Below are 24,789 nucleotides of genomic sequence, written 5' to 3'. Positions count from 1 at the left end.
TTGAGGGGATAACTCCGAAGAGGTCTTGTGGTTATAATGGTTTTATGATGACTTTGGATCTCTGTAAAGACTCCTGTGTTTGGTGACCGATTCCACACTGGAGAGATCGCACAAACATTCCTTAACACTAGTCTGTGGCTTTGTTTGACAGAATTAAAAGAGCTCTGTGCCCATTCCAGTACCCAGTCGTATTCCCAAACTGTCATTCACAGGATTGTGGATTCTTTCAGAATTAGACTCAGGGTCTTCTGTATTTTTTTAGAAAGCACATATGCAAAAACAGTCTGGGGGGAAATCTATACTATGTTCAAAATAAAATATATTCAAGTCAAACTGCTACCCTCCAAAACCTATGGATGAAGAAATGTTATTTGTTAAAATGTATGCATACATATATACTCATATAGATACATACAAACATATACATACACAAGATACATGCATGCATTCATACATATATAAACAAATGAACAAACAGATTGGAAAAATATCTGCCCCTTTTCTTCTACCATCGATCAATTAACCAGGAAATATTGCCTTAGCACTTACCCTTTGAGGGAAGACTACCCTATATGTTGAAAATAAAAGACATTTAACTCAGGTGACAAAAGCCTTTAGATGAAGAGATGAGATTTGTTAATTAAAATATGTAACACAGGTATACATATACACACAGAGAGAAACAAATAGTTTGGAAAAAATAAGGGACGACAAAAAGGAATACGTTCAACAGATATTTATGGAGTATGTATTCATTTACTAGGCATGTCCTAGTGCTAACACAGAGCTTCTATTGTAGTGAGAGAGACAGATAATAAACAAGATGTAATTTCAGGTAAAGGAAAAGTTCTGTAATGAAAAAACAAAGCAGGTAAAAAAGAATTGTGGAAGAAGTGTGATGTTATGGGGACTGTAGTCAGGACAAAGGGAATATCTGCTGTTGGACCATGTGGGAACAGCCATAGAGGCAGGTCATGCAGGACCGTGGAGAGGGCAGAACCTGCCTTCTAGGTGAGATGGAAGAGACATGTGCAGGGTCTTGAGCGGGACGGACATGGTCTAAGGTGTGGCCCCTGTGTTTAGAACAGACGACAAGGGACAAAGGCTGTAGGAAGTTAATGATGATGAGCACGGATGACAGCTTGGACCTTGGGTGGCAATGGGGGTGACGAGAAGTGGATGAATGAAAAAAATACTCCAAAGATGGAATTAACAGGAATTGTTGATATGTCAGAAGTGAGGTGTGAAAGAAGGAAGGGAGGCAAGGATGACACCGAAGTTTCTGGCCTGAGCAATTAGGAGAATTGCTCACTGAAATAATTACTATCATAATGCAAACCCTATACTCCCACTGGAATGGCTGAAATTTATATGACAGATAATATAGAACATTTGTGAGAGTTTAAAACAACGAGAATTCTCATGCATTGCTGATGGAGTGTAACAGGGTATAACCACTTGGAAATCAGTCAGTACTTCCTCATAAAGTTAATCTTACATGTATTTATGACCCAGCAATTCATGCATAGGTATATAACCAAAACAATGAAAACATATGCTTCAAAAAGATATACATAAGAATATTCATAGCAGCTTTACTTACAATAGTCCTAGAATGGAGACAACCCAAATTTCCAGGGAGAGGAGAATGGGAAAGGTGTGATATAATTATAAAATGCAGTACCACTCAGCAGTTTAAAGGAATGAGCCACTATTACACATAGCAACATGGGTAAGTCTCCAAAACATTATTACAAACAAAAGATTTTAGTACAAAAGAATATGCCTGGATTGGTTCCATTTAAATGAAGTTCTAGAACAGGCAAAACTAATCTATGGTGATAACTTAGAAGAGCACATGCATCTGGGGTGGTGGGCAGGTGGGACAATTGACCTGGATGGGGTGCAGTGCATCTTCCCGAAGCCGTGGGAATGTTCCGTGTCTGCACGGGGGCGCGGTCACATCAGTGAGTGCATTTGCTGAAACTGGTCTAGCTGCACGCCTCCATACACCCTCAATAAAAAATGTTTCTATAAGATGGAAATTTTTCAAATAAGTTATGTATTTTTAATTAAAAATACAGACACCCAATGATATATGCCACTTATGTATAAAAACACAGAATACATATTTATAGATACATATATGTATACGTGTACAATTAAAAGCATATTTTTACATTAAAATAATACAACTTAGTAGCTTTTCCTGCCTGACTCATCACCAATAATAATAGCAGCATTCTTTTGTTTAAATTTTATGACAGGCTTTATAGAGTAGCCTATTTTACTTGCCCCACTTGACACAGAAAGCAGCTGAGTAGGGGAGCGGCATGACGCACCCAAGGACGTATCACTGTTGAGCAGCAGAGGTGGAACTTGAACCCGTGACCACAGCACACCAGAATGTGTACCTTTAACTACTGCACTGCAGCTCTCCCTGCAGCAAGGCCACGGGCGCTCTCTAAGGAGCCCTCAGGTCCCTTGAGGACCTCCGACAGTCCCTCCAGGTGCCCCCTGTCCTCCATCTGTGTTCTCTTCTGGGGCACCCCATTTCTATCCTGTCACCCTACACCTGGTTCCAGCCTTCCTACTGGCCTCTCAGGGTGAGGCCTCATTTAGAATATCTGCTTGGCTTCTGTCTTTGATGTTACATTTCGATATTGCCTTTTAGCTCTACCGTGGCTGAACCCTCTGAAGCTCTCTAGTCAGTCCTGCTCCGCCGTCATAAGAGAACCAGGCTCTCAGAAGCCTCGCCTAAGCCTAGAACCCTGGGTCCAGATTTTTGAAGAAGGGACTGTGGGTGATTTCTCTCATTCTGACACTGAAACCCATTCCCATCCAATGAGGGACAAATCTCCCTGCTGATGAGACTGGACATCTACTTTTTCTATAGGAAGGAGATGATTTTACTATTAATATACACAATTCAAATGTGTTGGATCTTAAGAAAAGCAGTCCTTATCTATGGAAGCTTGTAGATTCAGAAAATTCAATCACTTTATATTTTCCAAAATTCAAAAATGATTCTACAAGCTAAGGCTAGATCTGGCAAGAAAACAAGAGAAGTAAGTAATAGGTTAGAATGCAAAACAAACAACCTTTCAGCAAGCTATGCCTCTTAACCCTGGGAAACACTCTGGCGCCTTGGAGAACACAGGTCAATGTATTGGTCTTTCACTTTATTAAATTATTAGTATTAAAAAACAACTCTGAGCAAGCACCACAACACAGCACAGTGCTTTCTACAAATAAAATTTAATATGCTATCTCAAGAGCTGCTGGGTTTTATCGCCAAAGATTGGAGCATGGTATTTTCAGGGAAAAAAGTTGTTTTTTTTTTTATCTAGTTTGGAGGAAACATGACCAACATTAGTTCCAAATATTTTATTTCAAACATAAAGCACAGAACCAATACTAATAAACAACAGGCTCTTATGCCAACATCGGTGCATGTTTTTGTTATTGCATTATATTCCATGAGAGTTATTGTGCATAATTAAATAGAAAAAAAAACCCTTGAACTTGGAATTATAAAACCGTCACCACAAACCAACCATTCTGCTTGATGTGTATTAAGTCATTAAATTTATTAGAAAAAAAGAAGGAGGGAAAAAATGTTTTGCTTGTAAATCATTAAAAATGCATGAGGGCTGAAGGCAGAGCAGACAGCCCATACGTTTGCTCAGAGAACCCCTGTGCAGGGAGGCGCCCGCAGCCCTGAACAGAGCACGAGGTTTTCTTGAAACCAGAATGGCCTGTTATCCCAAAGACTGCCGCATGGGCTGCTGGGAAGAGAGGATTCGTGAACTCTGAGAACGTGAGTGTTGGTCCTGGCTTCCCAGATAAAGAATGTTTGCAGAATTGGTTGTGGCCTAAGGAGTCTCGCAGCTGAACAGTTCAGGGGAATGGGCCGTCCTGGGGTCCATGAAAGGCGAGAAGATCCCAGAAACGCTGCTGAGTTAGGACCTGGCTTCCAGACAAGGGTCAACCAAGTAATTGAGACGATGGTTTAGCAGCAAGCTATTTGGGCGTCAGAAATCACGTCGTCAGTCTCCGCATTCTGGACGGTTAGCACAGCTCACCTCACAATCCAGCCTGTGCCAGCATTGTACGTCCACTTCACAAAGCTTTTCCTTAATGTGTTGTAACTGTGAGGCATTAATGAAATGGGCAGGAGTAGAGAGAACAGGTCGAACTTGCCAGGGAGAAATACCCATTTGAACTGGCTTAAATAAGAGTGTCTTCACTGAAGGGAAAGTCAAGGTCGTCCAATGGCTGGACATCGAGCCCAGTTAGAACACCTGTGTTGGAAAGTGAGGTACGGAAGCTCCTTCCTCTGCCTCGAGTGGAGTCACACGTGAACACTTTGCGAGAAGGGGCTCCAAGTACGTAGGGTCTGTTTCTATTTACTCATCTATTTTTTCTGGTGCTCTCTGAACATCTGCTTTGTTTTTCTTAATCCATGGCAGCTCTCTCCACTTTATGGATGGTTTGCTGTCCATTACTAACTCAGGCTTGTGGCACTGAGGCCGTGACCCCATGCTGGCCTCAACTTCACATGACCTCCCACATAAATGACTGCTTATTTCCCTTTGAGTTCTTTTTTAAAAAATAATAATAATAAAGGGAACTTAGTGACCTCATTTGGGTCACAGATTATTGCTGATCCAAACACTAGTGACCAGAAGAATTGGTCAACTTCCCAGTCGCCAGGCTGGGAATATATTCTCTGTACAGAGGATGAAGACCCAGCAAGAGAATTGACTGGAACACTCACAATCATCTCAGCTACTCAATTAGCCCTTGAATACTCAAGAACTGAAACCATGGGGATGTGCATGGATATTACTTAAACAACTGCGGTAGTCCTGTAATTCTAAAATAAACATATTTTTCACATTTTAACATTTTTTAAATTGAGATGCAGATTACAATCAACCTGCATGGGATGCAGTATTTTGGACTTTTTTTTTCTCCTCCACATAATAGCTGCTATTAAATTAATGATACATCATAAGTCCAACTTTCTCTAAAAACTAAGGAAACAGGGAAGAGATAATGCTACTGGCTCACAGTGTTGTCAAAAGCTAAAAATCAAATGTCTTTATGTAAAATTACTATTAAGTACCATCTTCCTAATTGTGCTGTTTTTGTCTTGCTCTCATTTGAAGGATGACAATTTCTCATTTCAACAGGTAATTCCCCAATCCCGTCATGTTATCCTGTTCTCTGATATCATGCCTAAATCATCTCTCCCTGGATTAACTCATTATTCCAATTAAAGTCCTTGATATATGTCAAAAAAAAAAGTGCCCTTATCTGTGACAGAGCCATTAAAAAAAAAAGTGTTGCTTTAATTCCTTCTATAAATCAGTTTCTCCATTCCATTTCCTTGATTATGTGTTGTTTGTAGCTGGAATCCCTCCAATGTCTAGGATTTTTTATTTTTTAACCTAGAAGTAGTCTCCAAATTTAAGTAGGGGATGCCAACGTAGTCTGACACACCTGCCCTTACTCTTTTGTGGTGTTGCCTTACAAATAGTTCCAAGTGCAGCCCTTCCCCTTGCCAGATGATTCCACCACGAACTAAACTACCCTGCAGACTCATCCCGCATGCCGACTTGTAGGGCTGCCCACCAGTAGAGACGGCCATTTGGTGTTACCCATATTCTTTACATAGAAGACTAATCTTTCCATTTCCTTTCCAATGGAATTTCTCCTTATTCTCTAACACTGGAGTTACTTATTTAGCCTGGTAGTTAGTAAGAGATGCTGCAAACTGGCATCATCAGAAAATGAGATGATGTGACATGAAGACCACTCACGCCAACATAGTTTTAGTTCCGGTTGCGACACAGACGCACCATGTGGCTTTAGGAAACCAGTTAGCATCTCCAGCCTAGTAAATGGTTAAGAAGATGAGCAGGACTAGGTGATTCCCAAAACTCCTCCAGCTCTAACATTCTACAATATCATTTCTTAATGGGCCAGTTAATATTTATCTGAGTTCTCAGAGGCTCAAAATCACACTAAGCCCTCAATCCCCACCTGTAATATACCTCACCACGCCGGCATTCCTCACCCATATCCTGCACCTGTCAAGAACAGACCACCCAGGCTCTTTCAAAGTCCCACCCCCTACAAATGTGCTTGTGCACACACATATACACACGTGTGCACACATTTTGCTTTGGAAGTGAACACTTATAGATTCCTGCCCTACAGGAGTTTGGCTCTTTATCTCTCTTTCTGATGAACACACAGGAGAAAAGAAACGATGTCCCTAGTTTTCACTCTGAAAAGCCTGCACACTGCCTTCTCCCCAGTAAGAGGCACTAAAGGTCGGATTATAAAGCTGGTTCCCACGCCATACACTCACCCTAACAGACCCTGGCCTGCCCTTCGAATGCCTTTTTGTGGTTTTGTTTTAGGACACTCCTCCCTCAGGCCCAGGGCCCTTGACGTGCACCAGCCCCAGCTGAACTGAACAGCCACCACCCTGTGACGTCCCCCTGATTACGGATGTTAGCGTCCCCATTTGTCTGGGTTCACTTCAAGTCACGATTCTGCTTGCTAAATGGAAAAATAACTGCCGAAAATCGAGAAGGCATGCTCCCAACTTCAGACTCTCCCAGGAGGCAGCTCCTCCTGACCTGCTGACTCATATAGTGTGTGTTAGGCTCAGGTTACTCGAGAAATACCTCACTGGCCTTTTGTCAATAGTTATTTTTTTTTAAGGTCTTCATTACTTTCTGATTGCCCTCATTTATTTTATTCATCTTTCTCACTAAAGACAGGTTAGATGTAGCTCCGGTTGTATAGTTTTTTAAATGGTCTTCTTCCTCCAGCCCCACTTTCATTCCTAAACAGACCTGGATTCTAACCTCAGTATCTGTCTATCTATCCGTCTAGGTCCAATAGATTTGGAAAACTCACCAGTAGCTGGCTGTCTAGCATTAGAACCTTGAGTGTGAACAAGCACCCCCGCCATAGCATCTCTTCCTCCCCAAGCACCATATGCATCAAACAACTTGCCTGGGTGAGCAGGAACCCAGCCCCTCCATTTCCTGACCTTTCTAAGACGAAGCCATGCTTGGTCTTTCTTGCCCACTGGAGTCAGAACTCTAACGTGCGTTCCTGAACCGAAAAACTCCCCTACTGCTGCAAAGCTCTGGTTGTTGCAGAATGCACTACCCCCTGCAGGGCTGCAGTTGCTCCATAATTGCCAATGCAGATTCCTAGGAAAGACCCAACAGGTCTTCAATGCTACATTTGGTTTGTTCCATGGCAAACCGTCCTGGGCTGCTGATTTATAGTTTGTCTAAAAAGCTGCTTCCTGAGGCTCCATGTTGCAACCTGAAGATCTGAATCAGGGTCATGCCCCGGGGTCCTCTACCTCTGGGGCCCAGAGATCCATCCCCTTTCCCACTGTAACAAAGGGTGAACGTCCTGGATCCATGCCTTTCAACATTCTGAGTTAAGTATTTCAGAAGCCTCAAGGCCTCTCTTCACCACACAAGGTGGCCAAAGCCTCTCAGCATACTCCAAAATATTCGGACAGCATAGAATTTTAGAGAAAAGAAGGAGGGGCTCAGCCCTGACTCTCTCTTGGAAGGTCCCCAGGCCCCTATGCCAGCGTCCTCCCTCTTCCTTTGTGCTTGCTTAGCCGTCATTTCCTCAGTCAAGTACCTCAGCTCACACTCTAAATGTTCTCCACAGACATGAGAGCATTTTGCTAATGGCTTCTTTTGGCGTTTCCCTTTGAGACTCTACCCACACCTGGTCGACCATTTTAACTGTCTGCTTGGCTGGCTAACTTGGCCTAACAACCACAGTGAGGATGTGGGTGTTTTCATTGTATAAACTGCTTGGACTGTTTTTACTGGCTTGACTAGTCAAGCAGATTAAAAGAAGTTACATGTGCTTTTAAAAAATTAAACCATTTTTGGCACTTTGATCAATGGTTTGATGCAATCTAACTGATTTTTACTTGAGTTGGACACAAGTTAAAGCTTCCAACTTCTTTCACCTCTGGGCCTCCTCTCCTTCCTATGCATAACCCATGGGACTAGTCAACCCAGGGCTGAGTCTCAGTTTGCCAGTTTTCTCATCTGCTACTTGGCCATAAAGTCAGATGCTTCCCACTCACGGCTTAAGATCAAGGCCGTTGAATATAGTGGGACCCAGGGGTCCTTATCCTGGCTCTAGCCCCCAATAGCTATGAAACCTTGGGAAAATTATTTCACCTCCTTTATGCATTAATAAAATGTGCTTGATGGAGCTGTTATGAGGAATAAATTAGATAATCCATGAAATAATGTAGTAAATCTTAATAAACGATAATAACAGTTAACATTTACAAAGAACTTTCTATGAATCAAGCCCAGTGCTAACAGCTTTTTAGATGATCACATTTAATGTTATCTATTATTATTATTTGTCCAAGTTATTTAAATTCTACAAGCATTTGGTCATAACTCTGTGATAAGGGTTTTTGTGAATATAAAGGTTACTGCGATAACATCCCACAGTCAATTCATTTATATTCTAGAGGAAAGACTATGACAAAGACACAAAAAGCACGTTGAGCGCATGAGAGATCAAAGTTTCATCGGCGCATAAAACAAGGAGAGATCACTTTTCTAGGGGCATGGGTGTTATTAAGAGGCCTTCTCGGAGGAGGTGAGGTTTAATGATGGGTTTGTTTAAACAGGCAGTAGTGAGAAGAGAAAGAAGAAAGCAGCACAATAATAGCAGCTAACCCTTGCAGAGTGCCCCCCGTGTGCCAGACACTATGATAGGCGGTAGACTTGCATTATCTCCCCTCATCATTCCCGTGAACTGGGCATTACTATCTCCCCCATGTACTCACAGGGCTGAGAGAGGTGAAATAACTCTCCAAAAGTACATATCCTGGAAGGCTGAGTCAGGATTTGAATCTAGAGCCTGTGTTCCTAACCATGATGGCTATACTTCCAGGGGTTGACTGCAACTGGCAGGATGAATGTACACACACACCACCGAGGCGCTGCTCCTGTGTTCGGGGAGCACTGGGCTGTTATGTGTGGCCGCAGGAGGGGGTCAGGCGGGGGCAGTGGTAGGTCCCTCGCAGAGATGGGTAGCCTGTAGGAACACGGTAAGTGTGGCAGACAATGCCACACGGTCAGAGTCATACTTGAGGAAGACTAATTTGGAAAGGGACTTCACTGAGGCTGAGCCAACAAAACTTGGTGACTGGTTGGGTACAGGGAGATGAAGGTGAGGCAGGAGTTGAAGACAATTCCCAGATTTTCACCAGGACATACTGTGGGGAAAGCACGGTGATAATTATTAATTGTCAGTAAGATTTTTCACTCATGCTCTTCTCAAGTTGCGCCTAAGTATGGGGTTCACTACCGATTTCTCTCACTAGAGAACATTAAGATCCCCTTAGAGACTCTCCCTAGGGAACCAGGAAAGGGGGAGCTCTCCGGTGTCCTTGCTGAAATCGTATGCCCATGCGGTTTCCTGAGTCACGACCACAGCGCACGTTACGGTGACGGATTATCCACTGCTTCCACGTCTCTGTCAGGAAGGGGGCTGGACGTAACATAGAAATGTGGGAGCTAGGGGCCGGAGCTGAAACCTGTCCTGTCACTTCCAACTTACAACCCTTTGGGCCCAGTCACTTCATTGCACCAGATTACTTCACTTAATCCTCTTAACCACTCCATGGAGCAAGTATGGTGGATCCCACTCTGCAGGTCCAGTAAACTGAGGTTCAGAGAAATTAAGTAGCAGTGGTAGAGGTGGGGTTTAAACTCACATCTGTCAAGCTCTAAAGTTTGGGGGTTATTAGTCCATTGAAGTCTCAAAAAAAAAAGTAACATTCATTTCTTGGTAGTAAGGAAAGTCTCCACTTATAACTGTTCTCAAGTATTACGTGCACCTTCCCCGGGTGACCTTCCAGTTCTTCCTAGCCTTTTGACACAGAAGTTCCCAGAGCAATTTTTGTAAACATCTTAGGTTTTGCTGAAAGTGGCTCTTGCATAATTTCAACCCCTGGCCAAACTCTGTTAATGATGTTATTTCACACCATATGCATTGAGGTTGGCCTGAGTCAGCCATATTTCTCACTTTTGATTTTCTTTCTTCCACTGCCCCCTTCTTTTCCAGTCAATATTCATTTTAAATGCAAGAAGTCAGCCTCCTTTTTAGCTGACAAGGCTGGTTGTTTACACACTTTTCAGATGCATAACTGATACGTGTCCACTTAGGTGTGGGGCTGCCTCTAACCTGGTCTTCAGAAATATTCAAGGGAGAAAAGGCAGGGGCAGCCCAGGCTCTGCTGAGCAAAGGGTGTGGTGACCACTAGGGCCCAAGTGACCCCTAGAGGCTGTTCTAAAAAAGCCTCTCAGTCAGGAAAGGTAAGAAAGGTGAGGCTGACAGCCTCCAAGCATCCCGACAACATCCCCTGGTTCCTTCCCAGAGAGAAAAGAACCTGCCTCTGCAGGGTTGCAAGAGCCCCGCTTCTGGAGCCACCTCTTCCTCTGCCCAAATCCTACTCTCCTTCCCCCCTGGTGCATTCAGGAACTCTCTCTCTCTCTCTCTCTCTCTCTCTCTCTGGGAAGAAAAAAACACCTGTCCTGTGGTAGTTCAGTCTTGGCTGCCCATTTGAGTCACCTGGGAGCTTTAAAAATACCCATTCCTGGGTCCCACCCAGGGCCAGTCAGGGACTCTAAAGAATCTCTCGGTTTGGCTTTGTCTGATTTGTTGTTCATGGTTGGATGGCCTCCACGGGTGTGAAGAGGAAGACCACAGAGGCAAAGTCTCTTTCTCACCATAAGAGAGCGCCATTCTCATCACAATGTGGGGCTTCCCTTTTGGGAAGAACCGTGCTGCAAGGGTAGCTCTGGAGCCGCACAGCCTGGCCCTGCTCCCCGGCCCCACCACCCATGTGCCTGTGAGCTCAGGCACTTCAGTTTTGCTCTCCCAGTCGCAATGCATTTTTTGTGAACCAGAGTAGCAATCCGTCTGCCTTCTGCCATTTATAGCGTCTAGAATAGTGCCTAGTACATGGTATTACAGAGAGGAGAACCATTCTTATTATTTATCATTATTAATCATTATCTTGGGCAAATTTCTCCCATGTTTACTTAAACATGAAATATAGGAGTTGAACTGGATGATATTTAAGGTGGCTTTAAGCTATAATATTCGTGGAGTCCAGATTAACCTATTCAGATGGTTTGCAAATGATAATAAAAATGGACTCATCGAAGTACGCTGCTTTACCAGTCCCCATTCTAATTCTGTAATTACCCCTTTGTATCTGAAAGCTGAGTTAGCAACTCAGCCAATATTAGTTTAGTTAGTTCCTCTGTATCTCCGAAGCTGCTATCACGTAGAGGAAAACACTGCACAGAGAATTAGGAGATATGAGTTAAATTGGGAACGGGAGTTGACACTACTAGTTCTTAAGCTGGAGTGTGTTGGAGCAGGGCCTACCTTGACCTAGCCAAGCACTCATGAATGGTCCCCATTCCAGGCCCACCATGGTAGATGGAGGGCTAGGCTAGGGGGGTGGACCTGGGGCAGTGGGGATGAGCCGAGTGTGGCAGAGCAGGGAGGGGGGAGACCACCCTGAGGAGAACCTGGCAGTCCCACTCCGGCAGGTGGGGGTGGGCTACCATGGCTCCAGCATGCTCTGAAAGTGTGGCCAGCAGTTCAGCTGCACGATTAACCTCAGATTTCTGACCTGAGCATAATAATTTGCAACTCCTGGAATTACTGAGCAACATTAATGGAACCATATATTTGAAAAGCTTTGTGAGCATGAAACGTGCTACTCAGATGTAATTCTGAATATTACTGAGTATTATCTGTGAATACCTAGAACGGAAAACAGAGAGCAGTGAGTGGAGATGGGCTTATCCTCTTTACACAAGAACATACATTCCTGTCTGCAAAGGTCAATGAATGATGCGGCCCAACACATGAGTGGCAGAGGCGAGTCTTGCTCTCTGTCATGCTTAGGAAGTATCCCTCTTAAAATCTCGAGGCCATTGGGGTAAACCCTGGACCCACTCGGTCGAACAGAAGTCGGACAGGAGTCTCGATTCAGTGAGGCTGGGAACTGATGGCAAACTTGCTCTCTCACATAAAAGCCTCTGTTCATTCACATTTTAAATTTTAATATGTCAATAATTTAGGAGCTCAGTTTGCTTGGGTTGTGGGTTGTTTGTTTTCCCTGCCTGCTATGGAGAATAATTTTGCAAGAGTAAAGTCACTGAGCAGGGCACTCCTGTAAAGTTCATTAGGAAGGTGGTTTGAGGTTAGGCTGTCTCAGGATGTCCGTTCTTTTGTAACAAAGGCTGGCTCCTGATTTTATTTTAATACCAGTCTTATGAAATTCAGGGGGATGGATCTGATCTCAAAGTTTGAGACACATGACTTGAAATTGGGACTATCTCAGTAAACAGAGATTTTGCTGTTCAATTATTGCCCAGGTTAGTGCATTCAGATTGTGTCTAAAATGAACCAATATAGTCACTTACAAGGTGAAAATGTCAATAAGCTCTTTGTTTCCCCAGCCCAACAGCTGATTCTAGCCCTCTGCCTGCCTTTACAAATAAAAGTTTTATTGGAACAGAGCTACGTCCACTTGCTTACTTGTTATCTGGGCTGCTTTCGCAGAACAACAAAGTTGAGTAACGGTGACACAGACTGCGTGACTCTCAAACCCTACAATACTTACTAGCTGACCCTTTGAAGAAAAAGTTTGCCATGAGATCTGAGATAATTTTAGGTATTTCACAGGCAAACGGTTTTATTTTAATACCTATTAGAAAGAGATAAAACTTTCGAAACTGTATTTTTGCAAATTAGCTTGTTGTTGCTGCTGTTAAGGACAAGCTAAAGAAGACATAAGGGAAACTCTGAATCAACTAAAAGAAAAACACTAAATAAATAGCACAACAAGGAAATATGATGGTGGTGTGCAAAAGTCTAATATTTAAAAACACAGACCTACTGGGCACCAAAAAGCTTGACTTTTTTATCTCTCTGGGTCTAAGAAAACTTAGCCTAAGAGAGGTTTTTAACTAGTATACTTTTAACTGATTCTCTATTTGAGTCTTAAAACAGGTAGGGGCAGAAACGAAACAGGGAGCCATGATGGCTTTGCTTCATACACACGAAGATGAGACAGAGACCATTCATTTGCAATCCCACAGTCATTCCCAAACCTGCTTTTGGTACGGAGTGGGGAGAGAGTAGAGCTTTGGGGATAAAGCCTTAATTCTAATCTTTGCTCATCAGAAAATGGTCTTACTGGAAAGCTCCGTAAGGCCTGATATCAGAGTCTCAGCTTTGTCATGTGACCATGGACGCCAGAACTCAGACTGGTGTGGCCCTACCACAGGTGGTCAAATATATAGGCTGAAAGAAAAACCATATACAGCCCCCAGAAGGGACCACCTTCAGCTTCCTCTGGATGGGAGGTTCTCTAAGTACATTCCATGGAAGGTATGTAAGCTTGGATTTTTTTTTTTTTTTTAAGCGGTTTGGTGGCCAAATGACCTTAGGAAAGAAAACTGATTTAAACAGATTTGAATCTTTTCAAATGTACTGCAGGATTTTTCAAGATCTGCACAGAGATGAAGGATGCAGCTTTGCCCCCGCCTACCTGACCACAGAACTCTGCTCTCAGGGAGCGCTGGGAAATGCCACTTTGAAGCATCAGTGGACATAATCATATGGGCACCAATATGATTGGGAGTCTAGACTTTATTTCATTTTGACTTTTTTTTTTGGAATTCCTTCTCTTTTGGGTATATCATCAACCTAAGGGGAAATAAATTTTGTGATAGTATGTGATACAGCTTCCAAACTTAAAAAATGCTTGTGTGCAGAGATTACTTGGGAACTTTGAAAAACAGTCTGTGCTAAAACTTTTAGAAGGCTAATTAAAAATAAACACCAAGACTTTTAGGAATGTACTTTATCTTTTAGTAAGCAATTCCAGTTTTACAAATTTATCCTTTGCAAATATTAGAGACATGTGCACAAGGGAATCCATGTAGAGTGATTTATAATACCAAAAAATTGGAAACAATTTAAATGTTCAATAATAGAGGATTGTTGGACAGGTTTAAATATATTGGTATATTAAGTAGGCAATAAAAACCATATTACAAAAGAGAACTTACTGACATAGAAAATTGTTTATGATACATATCTACAAGGAAAAATACTATTAAATGGTATTCACAGAATCTGACTTTTATAAAACTATATAAGTGAATAAACATGAAGAATATTTAAAAGACTTAGAAGAAGCATAAGTAGTGGGATTATTTTTGGTGCGGGAATTTGGGGGGAAGTCTTCCTTCTTGTGTTCATATGTTTACCAGCGTTCCTGCGCTGAGCTTATATCTATGATGAGGGGGAAAGGTTAGACTCAGTCACAGTAGAAAACCCTACAGAAAGCAGATTTCATCTTACATCATTTATGTCACTCGTGTCGCAAGCACCTGTGACATGACACACTGCGCAAACACATGAAGCTCTGTGTGGGTAGGACCGGATGGGGTTTTCTCCTAGCACAAGTGCCACAGAGGATGACACTCCCTCTGTCATCCTCTTGGGATGGCACCCAAGCGGCTTCATGACTAAAAATCACTCTTGTTGTGTTGTTCTGCTCAGAAAGACGTCAATGTGAGGAACGGCTGTGCCAGCATCTCAAGAAATGACCTCTGGTTGCTAATCCAGGTGGACAGTCTCCCTGGAGCACATCAAAGCCCTGTCTCCGCTAGTCCTGTGTATTTGCTCCACCTACACCTACCCCAGATATCCAAGGTCCTGCCACTTCCTCCCCCAGCCCCACCCTCCCAGCCCAACGGTGCTGCAGGCAAGCACCACACTGGAGTCCGAGCTGCTGGGGAAGGGATTTCCTTAGGCGGGGACTGTCCCAGCGGGACCAGGTTTGGCACCACAGTTGCTTCTGCGTGAGGTAGTTCTTTCTTCACCTTTTTGGTGGGATTAAACCAACATGCACAAATCTCTGATTATTGCATTTTTTAAAAACTCCCCCAGTGCCATAGATTATTTAAATTTGTATCCTTGCTGTTTGACACCTGCCTAAGTTCTCTGTCAGGAGTGCACAGTATGACCTTGGGTCAGAAGTCTCTTGCTCTGGACCTCGACTTCCTTGCCTATTAAATAAGAGGCCTAGATTTACTCAACAAATGTTTATCGAGTTTCTGTTCAGAAGATAGATAAAGCCTTTGTCTTAATGGAGCTTACAACTTAGTGGAATAGACGGTATATGTATTGTTATTCAGAGGACTGTGGAAAGTGCTACAGAGGGAAAAGTATAGAGATTCTACTGGCTTCACAGGAGGGGCCTCTAAGCCCGATTCGGGGATTCAAGGATGATTTCTTAGAGTTAGTGACATCCAAGAACTGACATCCAGAAGACACACTGAAATATGAATAAGAGTTAGTAAGAGAATAGTGGTGGAGGGAAGCAACAGTTTATTAAAATCCCAGAAACAAAAGATGACTGATTGATTCAAGAGATTCAGATGGCCAAAATACAGGATGTGGCACAAGTCGGTTTACAGGTGTCCGTGTGGAAAATAATACACTAATTAATAAGTAACGATGCGAGAATAAACTGTGTTCCGCATGCAGACCACTGTAAACCGACTTTTGCCCCGCCCTATACAGGAGAAGAGAAGGGACAGGATGAGGGTGAGCCGTATTCAGACTTCAGACCAGCGCTGTCCGAGACACAGTGTGTGAGCCGCGTGTCCGGCTTTAAATCTTCTAGCAGCCGCATTTTAAAAAGTAAAAAGGAAACAGCCAACGTTAAATGTAATATTTTAGTTAACCCAGTATAGCTAAAATATTATTTCAACGTGCAGCCAGGGTACAATTATTAACATAGTTTACATTCTTTTCTTTCCTACTCAGTCTTTGAAATACGATGTTTACTTTACAGCTTATCTCAACTCTGATTCTCCACATCTCAACTGCTAAACTGCCACCTGTGGCCGGTGGCTACCACGCAGGAGCCCATGCGGGACCCTGCAGGCTTAGACTTTATCTGCAGGAGAATGCAACACCACCCGAGGGCTGTAATGAGGAGCGGACTCGGTGATCGGTGATCGTGCGGGCGGCTCTGTAGATAAGAAATTTGATGGGAAAAGGTGCCAGGGAGGGAAAACAGAAAGTAGGATGGTGTAGAATCTACAGGAAACATGAGGGAAGTGATGAGAGAGTAAAGAGATAGCAGAATCAAGTGATATTTAGGAGGTCCCCTTCACCGATTGACATGCGTGGGAGCCCATGGAACAGCCAGACCCAAGCGCCGCTTCACGAGGCGTAACGATGTATTCCTTTCCTCCGCTCTGCTCTCTTCGAGCTGATGGTCACAGAGCCGTGGGAAGAGTCACAGAGACCACATGGTTTCCTAGGAGCCACGCAGGGACGTGTTTGGGTAATGGTTTGTGGTACCATTTTGACCCTTTGTCCTATGTCCAGAGTGAAACAGAAGAATCATCCAGAAAGTCTGAGAATGGTTGTTCCTTTTTCTCCCCCCCTCCATCACTGACACACTGAATCCACAGAGACAGGAGGGGAGGAGGAGATGGATAGAGAAAACTGCTTTTTAGGGGTGATTATAGCCAGAGAGGAGCCTGAAAGAGACAACCCTGGGCCCCATATTTCTTTTGCCACCAGTGACTTCCAAATCAAATGAGCCCAATCTGCAGATCAAAATGAGATTTTTCTTATTGACTTCCCTGAAAGCTTAGCCGGCTCTGCAAATCGAGTCATGAGCGCCCTGCATCATCATCAGCCACTGCCGGCTGCAGGGATGTCGGAACGGGGCCGGTGTTGGCAAATATGTCACTGATGCATGAGGCCAGGGAAAATCCAGCTCTTATTGGCCTGGCAGTGCTGACCTGGTTTGTCCATAAATGAGGAGCAAATGCAATTTGCAAAACACACAGAACTGATAAGGGTTACAACGGGGTGGGGCTGGAGTCACTTGCTAAGAGCAGGCATGCTAGGAGAGGAGGCAAAGCAGATTTCAAGCTCAAAATCAGACAGTGTTTCTTCAAGTCTGCTCTGTGTGCCACCTGTGTCAGAGTCACCTGAGAAGTTTGTTCAAAGCCACGTATCTGGGCCTAACTCCAGACCTGCCACAGCGGAGTGTCCGGGAGTGGGGTGGGGGCGGGCGTGGGGATCCCTCACACTTCACAAGTGCCCAGGGAGACTCTTGTGTAAGTTTAAGACCTCCTTAAGGAAGTAAAGAAAGACAAGAGTATTCCACTGGTTTATTGGGAAAAGCACTGAACTTGGAATCAGTCTGGCCCTTCATCCAGTCTGCTGCTGACTGGCTGGATGAGCACACGGGGAGGGGAAAGAAAACTGAATGTGAAATCAGAAGGGGCCGCGGGCCTACCTCCCTCTCATCAAGGTTGACATGAATAGGAAGTGGGGATATTAATCCATAATAGAGTTATCTCTACTTACGCCATTATTTGTCCTAAGACTGTTTCTACACTGATAAAATCCCCTTCAAAACATAGCAGTTTATTTTTTTAATGAAGCACAATATAAACTACAGAAGGAAATTTTGGCTGTTTATTATAGATCACACTAGTGTGAAAGGGGCCACAATAACTCCTGCTGACCTCTCTCCAACATTCCCACTAGCCTTGGAGAGGACAAAGAGATTCACCAGGGGCGTTCCCAATTTCCTGTCCACGTGCAAAAAATGCAGCCCTCATCAATGGCAGGGCTTTCACTTGGCATTCAAGTCTATCGATAATTTGGCCACCGTCTGCTTACCCACAGCCAACACTAGCAAAACTTGATGATGTGATGACAGGCCTTATGTTTTTCTACTTTACAATTTTGCGCTTAATATCATGCTACATATTTGGTTCAAAATGTCTTCCTTCTTACCAAGTATCTTCCTATCAGACTCCTACCTGTAAAAATATCATGGACATATGCAAATATTTAACTTCGAGGAAGTTGAGTTTGATGCTGTATAAAAAACAAAACCAACCCACAGACAAAAGCACAGTTCGTGACCACCACTATCCATCACTAGAAGTGAAGTGAAGTATCCATCACTAGAGGACTGCTTAAATAAACACAGGCACGCAATAGAATACTAGACACCCGCTCGTCCATCCGCTGTTGTAAAAGGATATTTAACAGCGTGGGAAGACAGTCGTGATACGCTGTTACATGAAAGAGTGAGCCCCACTTTAAAAATCACGAACAGATACGATAAAGAACACAGATAAGAGGACACACACTAGGGTGGAGAGACTCTTAAGTTTTTATCACGTCACAGGGCCACACCAAGAAGAGAGGAAAGGTCTCAGGACTGGCACAGCCTGAATGCAGAGAGAACGCAACCCCCTTCTCACTGTTCAAACCTGCAATACTGAGCCGGGTGAGGTGGTCAGATACTCCAGTGACAGGCATTCTCTTAATGTAACTTCTCTCGGCCTCTGCTGCTCTCCCAGCTTCTTTCTACTGCCCTCTGTGTGCCTCGGATTCCAAACATGTACGAGAGGGTCTGAGTCCACCATTCAGCCATCACCCAGTATGCAGCCTCTACATTGGGCCGAGCTCACAGCCCTGGCCATTTCATTGCCAGTGGTCTGCTCAGCCTGTAGACAGGTGCCTTTGGCCCTGATCCAATTACTCACGTGCAGGGTGGAGGGATTATGTGACACATACCTAGAAATATCCAGGTCAGGAACTGCTGTGGCTGTCCTCTCAGAAGCTGTACTCAAAGACACGTGTCTCCTCTCCAGTACATTCATCAAATAATGTCAGTGGTCACACCTAAATGGTGGGGGAGAAATAAATCAGTTAGGATTAGATTTGGCTCCCTCTGACAAAACCCGCCAAATTATAATGATTTAAACACATGAGGGTTCATTCTGTCAAGAAGTGTGGAGGTGGGCAGTCCAGGGCTGGTATGGCAACTCACAAAGGCATTAGGAATTTAGGAGCGTTCCAACCTCTGCTCCTCATTCTAGCACTCCGTACAGAATTTCTGTTCACTAATTTTCTTTTTCCTTCTCTCATGTTTAAGCACACAATAGGACTAAACTCTCCTCATTTGAATTTTGGTATGGCATGTAACTTGGTTTGACAAATAAATTGTGAGGGGAAGTGACACGTGTCACTTCTGAGCAGAAGCATTAAGAGCCAGTGCACAATGCATTATGTATGTCTTTCCACGTACTACTGTGATTTTGAAAGCACAGATCGAGAGAAAGCCTCATCAGCTTGGGTAATGAAGTGACTCTAGTTAGCACAGGTTCTTTGCTGAACTGTATTGAACATTTATGTGAAGAAGAAATATAAAACTGCTAAGACTGGGGATTGTTGTCATTGGAGCAGAACCTAGTCTATCCTGACTAATACAGATGGGCATCCTCAAAGTCACTTCCTGGCCTACCGTGGCTGCCGAGATTTAGTCATCATCTTCATGCCCCAGGTATAAATAGATAAATAAAAAAATAAACAGGGAAGGGCAAAAAGACCAACCCTCTCAATAAAGTCATTCTTTAAAGGAGCCTTCCTGCAAGCCCCACACCTTTTCACTTATATCTCATTAGCCAGAATTTAGTTCCCTGAGCAATGAAACTGTTGTAATGGGTAGCGTAGCCTTTTAGGAGGACACATTGCTGCCCTGATGCAACCAAGACTGTGCCGTCAAGGAACGAGGAGAGAAAGGGTATTGGGTAATCAACCAATAGCATGTGACACAAGACCTGACTCTCACGTTCTTCTCTTATTTATATTTTTCTAACTTGTTGTAGAAGACCTGTGCAGACTTCATACAAGAGAAAAAAACGTTGTTGGCAACCGCCCGTTTGTCCATGAAGACAAGCTTGAAGGCCACCTACTTCACGAAGTCTCCCGTTACCAACCCAGCAGAAGCCCAGTCTCCCTCCTGTAATTTTTCCCTAAGTCTCATTTGTCCCTCCCCTTCATTTCTTAAATTACACTTGCCTCTGTCTCGTGGTGACCTGTGTGAGTCCATGCCAGGGGCCCTACCTGATCATAGGCGCTTTGAGGGCAGGCCCCTCTCCTCCAGCTTCTAAGACTCATTTCATGTACAGCAGGTGTTCTATATTGGGAGAAGCAGGGTGGGGGTGGCAAGAAGAAAAAAAGGCTATTGCTCAAATATTATCACTTTCTCTTAAACACCGAACTGAAACAGAAATAAGCTAATCCTTCCTCCAGAGTTAGCACATTAAGGAAGTACCTAAGTGCAAAGCACCAAGTTCAAGTCCTTGTCAAGGGGAAGAATTTAGATAGAAAGCAAACTCCATAGGCATTCAAGAGGGGAAATGAGGCAACGCATGTGGCAATGTGTGGACTGGTGGAATTTAGGTAGGATCTAACTTAGGAAGCACATGGACAGGCTGTACCGACGGCCGAAGGTCCTCCAGAGCATGCCAGCACCTCCGCACACTACCTGTGCCTCCTGGTCACCTCATGTGTGACACTCCTCTATAACTAAGTGCAGGGTAACTGTCAGTGACTAAAGGGGCTGAAATTTCATATAAATGAACGTTCATACGGAATTCTAATATACAACAAAGAGAGCTGTGGGAAGAAGCTGAGGGACTGACATTACCCTCTGGGCAAAAGTGTCTCAAAGGAGAACTAAGAGGGAGTTGAGAAAAACTCTTGCATCACTGGAGCAGGGGAAGGGATCCCTTTTCTGGAAGAGCTGCCCAAAAGAGCCCTGAGCATTCGCACTACGAGTCCTTGCTGTGTGTGCTGTGTACCAGGCACTACGCTAAGCACTTTGCATGCATTGCCTCATTTTATCCCCAGTGTCCCAAGTGATGGGCATTCTTTTAACCCCGATTTCTAAAATGCAAAAACAACAGAGCACAGGGATTCTAGAATATCAGTTACACTAATGGTACTGTGCTATTGCACATGGAAAACCAGGGCAGGCCTGCTTGAGGCACGTGGAGCAGAGCTGAGTCATTCTAGATCTCTAGCCACCATCCAGCTGACCCATCTGCTGACCACAGATGCATAAGTGAGCCCAGCCATGATCAGCAGAACCACCCAACCAATCTCTGAACCTCGAGCAAAATAAATATTTATTATTGTATGCAGCTGCAGTTCCGTAGTTGCTGGTTAAGCAACATTATTTGTGGCAGTAAATAGCAGATAAAGGGATAAATAAGTTGCTTCTCAAAGGTCGCCCAGCCAGTAAATGGCAAAGCCAGGATTTGAACCTAGTATGTCTACCTTCAAAGCCTGACATGCACGGGGAGACTTGAGAAAGAACAAATCACTTGGCAAATAGCTGAAGTCCCTTAGGATCTCCTGTCCACAAGTCAGAGGTCCTGTGTTTAATCCTGCGGTCTCATTAACTAGTCCAGGCCTCTGGACCTTGGTTTCCTCATCTTTAAAATGGGCATAATAAATACTTCCTCTAACAAGATTCCTGTTAGCATCCAATGAGATACCTACGTGAAGGCACTTTACAAGTGGCTACGCAGGTGTCGACATCGCTTTCTCTACCTCTGCAGAGAGCTCCACAAGCCGAAGCTGCTCCGCCTAAAGCTGCTGTGCGAGAAGCCCTCTGCCCCTCTGCACTCTCCGATGGATTGCGGTGGCATGCCCCTGCAGAGGACAGGGTAGTGGATGGTTTGTCTTTACAGCCTTCCTCCTCCCATAGCAGGAAAGTTTTACCTGAGTTGTAAATGGGAAAAAAGGGGGAAGAAAAATAAAACTAAAGCTGCCATCGAACTCTCAGAGGCCCTTAATGGTGATTTAATGCTGGGAGATCTAGCTTGCCACAAGATTGTGACGGGACTGTATTTTTTTCTGTCAGGCTTAGGCAAGCGGTAGTGTGGCCACATTTAAAGGCCGTGGGGAGGGGTGGGTGTTAGGGCCGTTAGTCATGCACCCCAGAGCATGGTCTGGACTATAAGCAAAATTAAAGGGACAGGGAGAGGGGGAGATGGCTGGAGAATGACATCGGGGGCAGGGTGTTATCAAGGAAACCCAGAGAGGAGGGCAGGATACGCCTCATACCTACCGGCTCCTCTCATTTCTGTTACTCAAACACACCGTGGGGGCTGAGTGCTGGAGAACGGTCAGCACTCAGAAGCATCACATGATGCCTTAGAGTCTCTAGTTAACTGCTGCTTTTATCTCTTACACATCTAAACACTTTTTTAAAGTGTGCTCGCCTTTCCTGTGTCACCCCAGACAGTACCCAGGGCACGTACCCTATGCAGGCATGTACTCTATGCGGTCACGCATTCGTTCATTAAACACTGTCTGCAATGCTGTTATGGGCCAGGCACTGTGCGAGGCCCAGAGGACACAAAGAATGGCATATGGTCCCTGTCCTCAAGGAGAGCCCAGCCCACTTAAAAGGCGTAATTGAAAAATAGGACTTAATATGAACTGGGGAAATCAGAAAGTGCTTCCTGGAGGAGGTGGCATCAGAGCTGAGGTGTGAATGAGAAGTCTGCAGTGAGCATGAGTAAGGCACAGAGGCAAGGAGAAGCCTGGTGCAGGGGAGCAAGGGGATGGTGCTAGAGGACAGAGGGGCTGCAGATGCATCTGGAAAGGTAGGTTGGGCTAGGTGATGGGAATGCTTGGAGGCCATGCTACAGATTCTGCAGGTGATGTGGACCCAGCAAGGGCTCGAGCAGAGAAGTATAATGGTTCGGTTCTTCTCCACCTCCATGATTGGCGCCACTCAGTTGCACAAACTAAAAATCTGAGCCAACTTTATACTCACTTGTCACTCATGTTTCCCTGCATATCCAACCCACTCATTAGACAATCCTGTTGACTCTCCCTCCAACGCCTAGTGACATGTCTTCACCTCTCCTGCCTCCACCCTCCTCACAGGCCCCACCACACATCACAGGAAAGGGTCTCCTAACAGCCCCTGCTTCCACTCTCGTGTATCACCTGTTCTCTGCATCGCAGGGCCATCTTTCCTAAACATGCACCAGAACCCATCTCTTCTCTGTTTTAAATTTTCCAGTGGCTCCCTGGTGAATACCATCCAAGCACCTCCTCATGCCCCAGAAGGCCCCGTGTGATCTGGCCTCTGCCCTGCCCTGAGACCTCATCTCTTTCTACTTTCCTCCGGGCTCACCTCGCCTTGGCAGGATTCACTTCCAAGCCCCCAGGGTTATCCAAACTCATTTCCTGGTTCTCTAGGATTCCCGGCCTTCTGCTTCACCAAAGCCAGAGGAAGACTCTAGCAAGCTGGGCATTACATCATCATATAATCACACACAACCCCTCACCTCGGTCACATTCCAGGGGTTAGGACAAAGTCACTGAGCCTTCCCGCACTCAAAGGGATGACCCGAAGGTATGAAAACCAGGAGGCAGGGACTAGGGGCCACTCTATAGCCTTCACTCCACAAACTTGCTTTGGTGAAAGGAGTGAGGTAGGGATGTAATTTTTTTTTAGATATTTAGCCAAAGGCCTCAATTTCACTTATGAAAGTATTTAAGTTTCTCCTAACCGATTAGAAATTCTTTTATTTCCCCATTTTCTTCAGACAGATATAGTTTAAATATCTCAAACTAGGTCATTTCCCCTTTGTTCCTCGTCTCTGGCACAACACCTGTAACACTGGAACTGCAGTACGTCGACTCCACACCCAGTTTATTGGGCATAGAAAGGACACTGAGGCTTCCTCCCCAGAGGCGGTCACTGGTCTGTTTCTGGCGTCTTCTTTCACAGATACGTATGTCTAGGTCTCTACGCTTATTCGTATCCATACCCATATCCAGCTAGCTACATATACAGGTTGAGGGAAATAAAATGGAAAGTCTATTCATTACCTCACCCCTTTCTTCACAATAGGTGCACATTCACAACAGAGCCTCAACAACCTCAAGCAAATCCACATTTATGCTAAAAATATGGAATGAGTCAGTGAAGCCAAGACCTGAGACTAGTCGGGGTCACAAATGAGCCAAGCGCAGGACCAAGGTGAGAAAGTGGGCAGCCGCCAGGAAGACCAGGGACATTTCTAAGGACATGAGCGCATCCCGAAGAAGATGATGTAGATGAGAAAGGATGGAGAGGTAGGAACCCAGCTGCCAGCAAGTTTCATGCACGTGAACTGCATCAGTATCACTCAGGCCTTTGTGGTAGGATCCTGCTGAGTTTGATCAGCACAGTTAATAATTTCTGTGACTAGGTTCTGGTTCTTACTGGAGTCTGTGACCATCCACTGAAGCCAATACCATACTGTCTTTCAGAAGCAGGTGGTGGAAAGATGATGGAGCCCGTACTAGCCCCGACATTTCCTGAAAAAACGTCCATCATCTCTACTGTTGGGGACCACCCATCCCTACCCTGCCCCTACCTTTTTGGAGAAGAAGGTATTTCCTATGAAGTAGGGGTTTTTTTAAGTTTACTTTTGTTTAATTATATTTATTTTGAATGGGGAATATATGCATATAGTAAAAGAAATCAAAGGTCATCAAATATACATAAAAGGAAAAGTAAACCTCCCTGACCTCTCACTCCCCAGGCTCCCTCCCTTCCCAGAGGGAGCCAACACTGTCATCGTTCCTTTCATGTCCTTCCAGAGATGATTTTATATATGTATATATATATACACATGTATATATGTATGTATGTATACACACACACGTGTGCGCATGCATACTACACACATATATATGAGAGATGATATTATGATATATACAACATTTATTCATGTCCTTCCAGGGATGATATTA

At 44.3% G+C, this 24,789-nt stretch overlaps 1 long non-coding RNA gene across 1 annotated transcript in view; it reads right to left on the bottom strand.

Annotated features, from left to right (window-relative positions):
- The window catches only part of LOC128781259 (uncharacterized), a 163,414-nt gene extending 143,256 nt beyond the window's left edge, over positions 1–20,158 (bottom strand). The window contains exons 1-2 of the long non-coding RNA XR_008427213.1: positions 20,086–20,158; positions 18,754–18,861 (exon numbers count right to left, since the gene is read on the bottom strand). This is a non-coding gene — a long non-coding RNA (uncharacterized lncRNA). The remainder of the gene's footprint in view (positions 1–18,753; positions 18,862–20,085) is intronic.
- Between the last annotated feature and the right edge of the window lie 4,631 nt (positions 20,159–24,789).

This window comes from Desmodus rotundus, chromosome 6 (genome assembly GCF_022682495.2).
Source record: "Desmodus rotundus isolate HL8 chromosome 6, HLdesRot8A.1, whole genome shotgun sequence".
Taxonomy (NCBI): domain Eukaryota; kingdom Metazoa; phylum Chordata; class Mammalia; order Chiroptera; family Phyllostomidae; genus Desmodus; species Desmodus rotundus.
The sequence above is the reverse complement of the archived record's forward strand: the minus strand, read 5'-3'. Positions and strand labels throughout refer to the sequence as shown.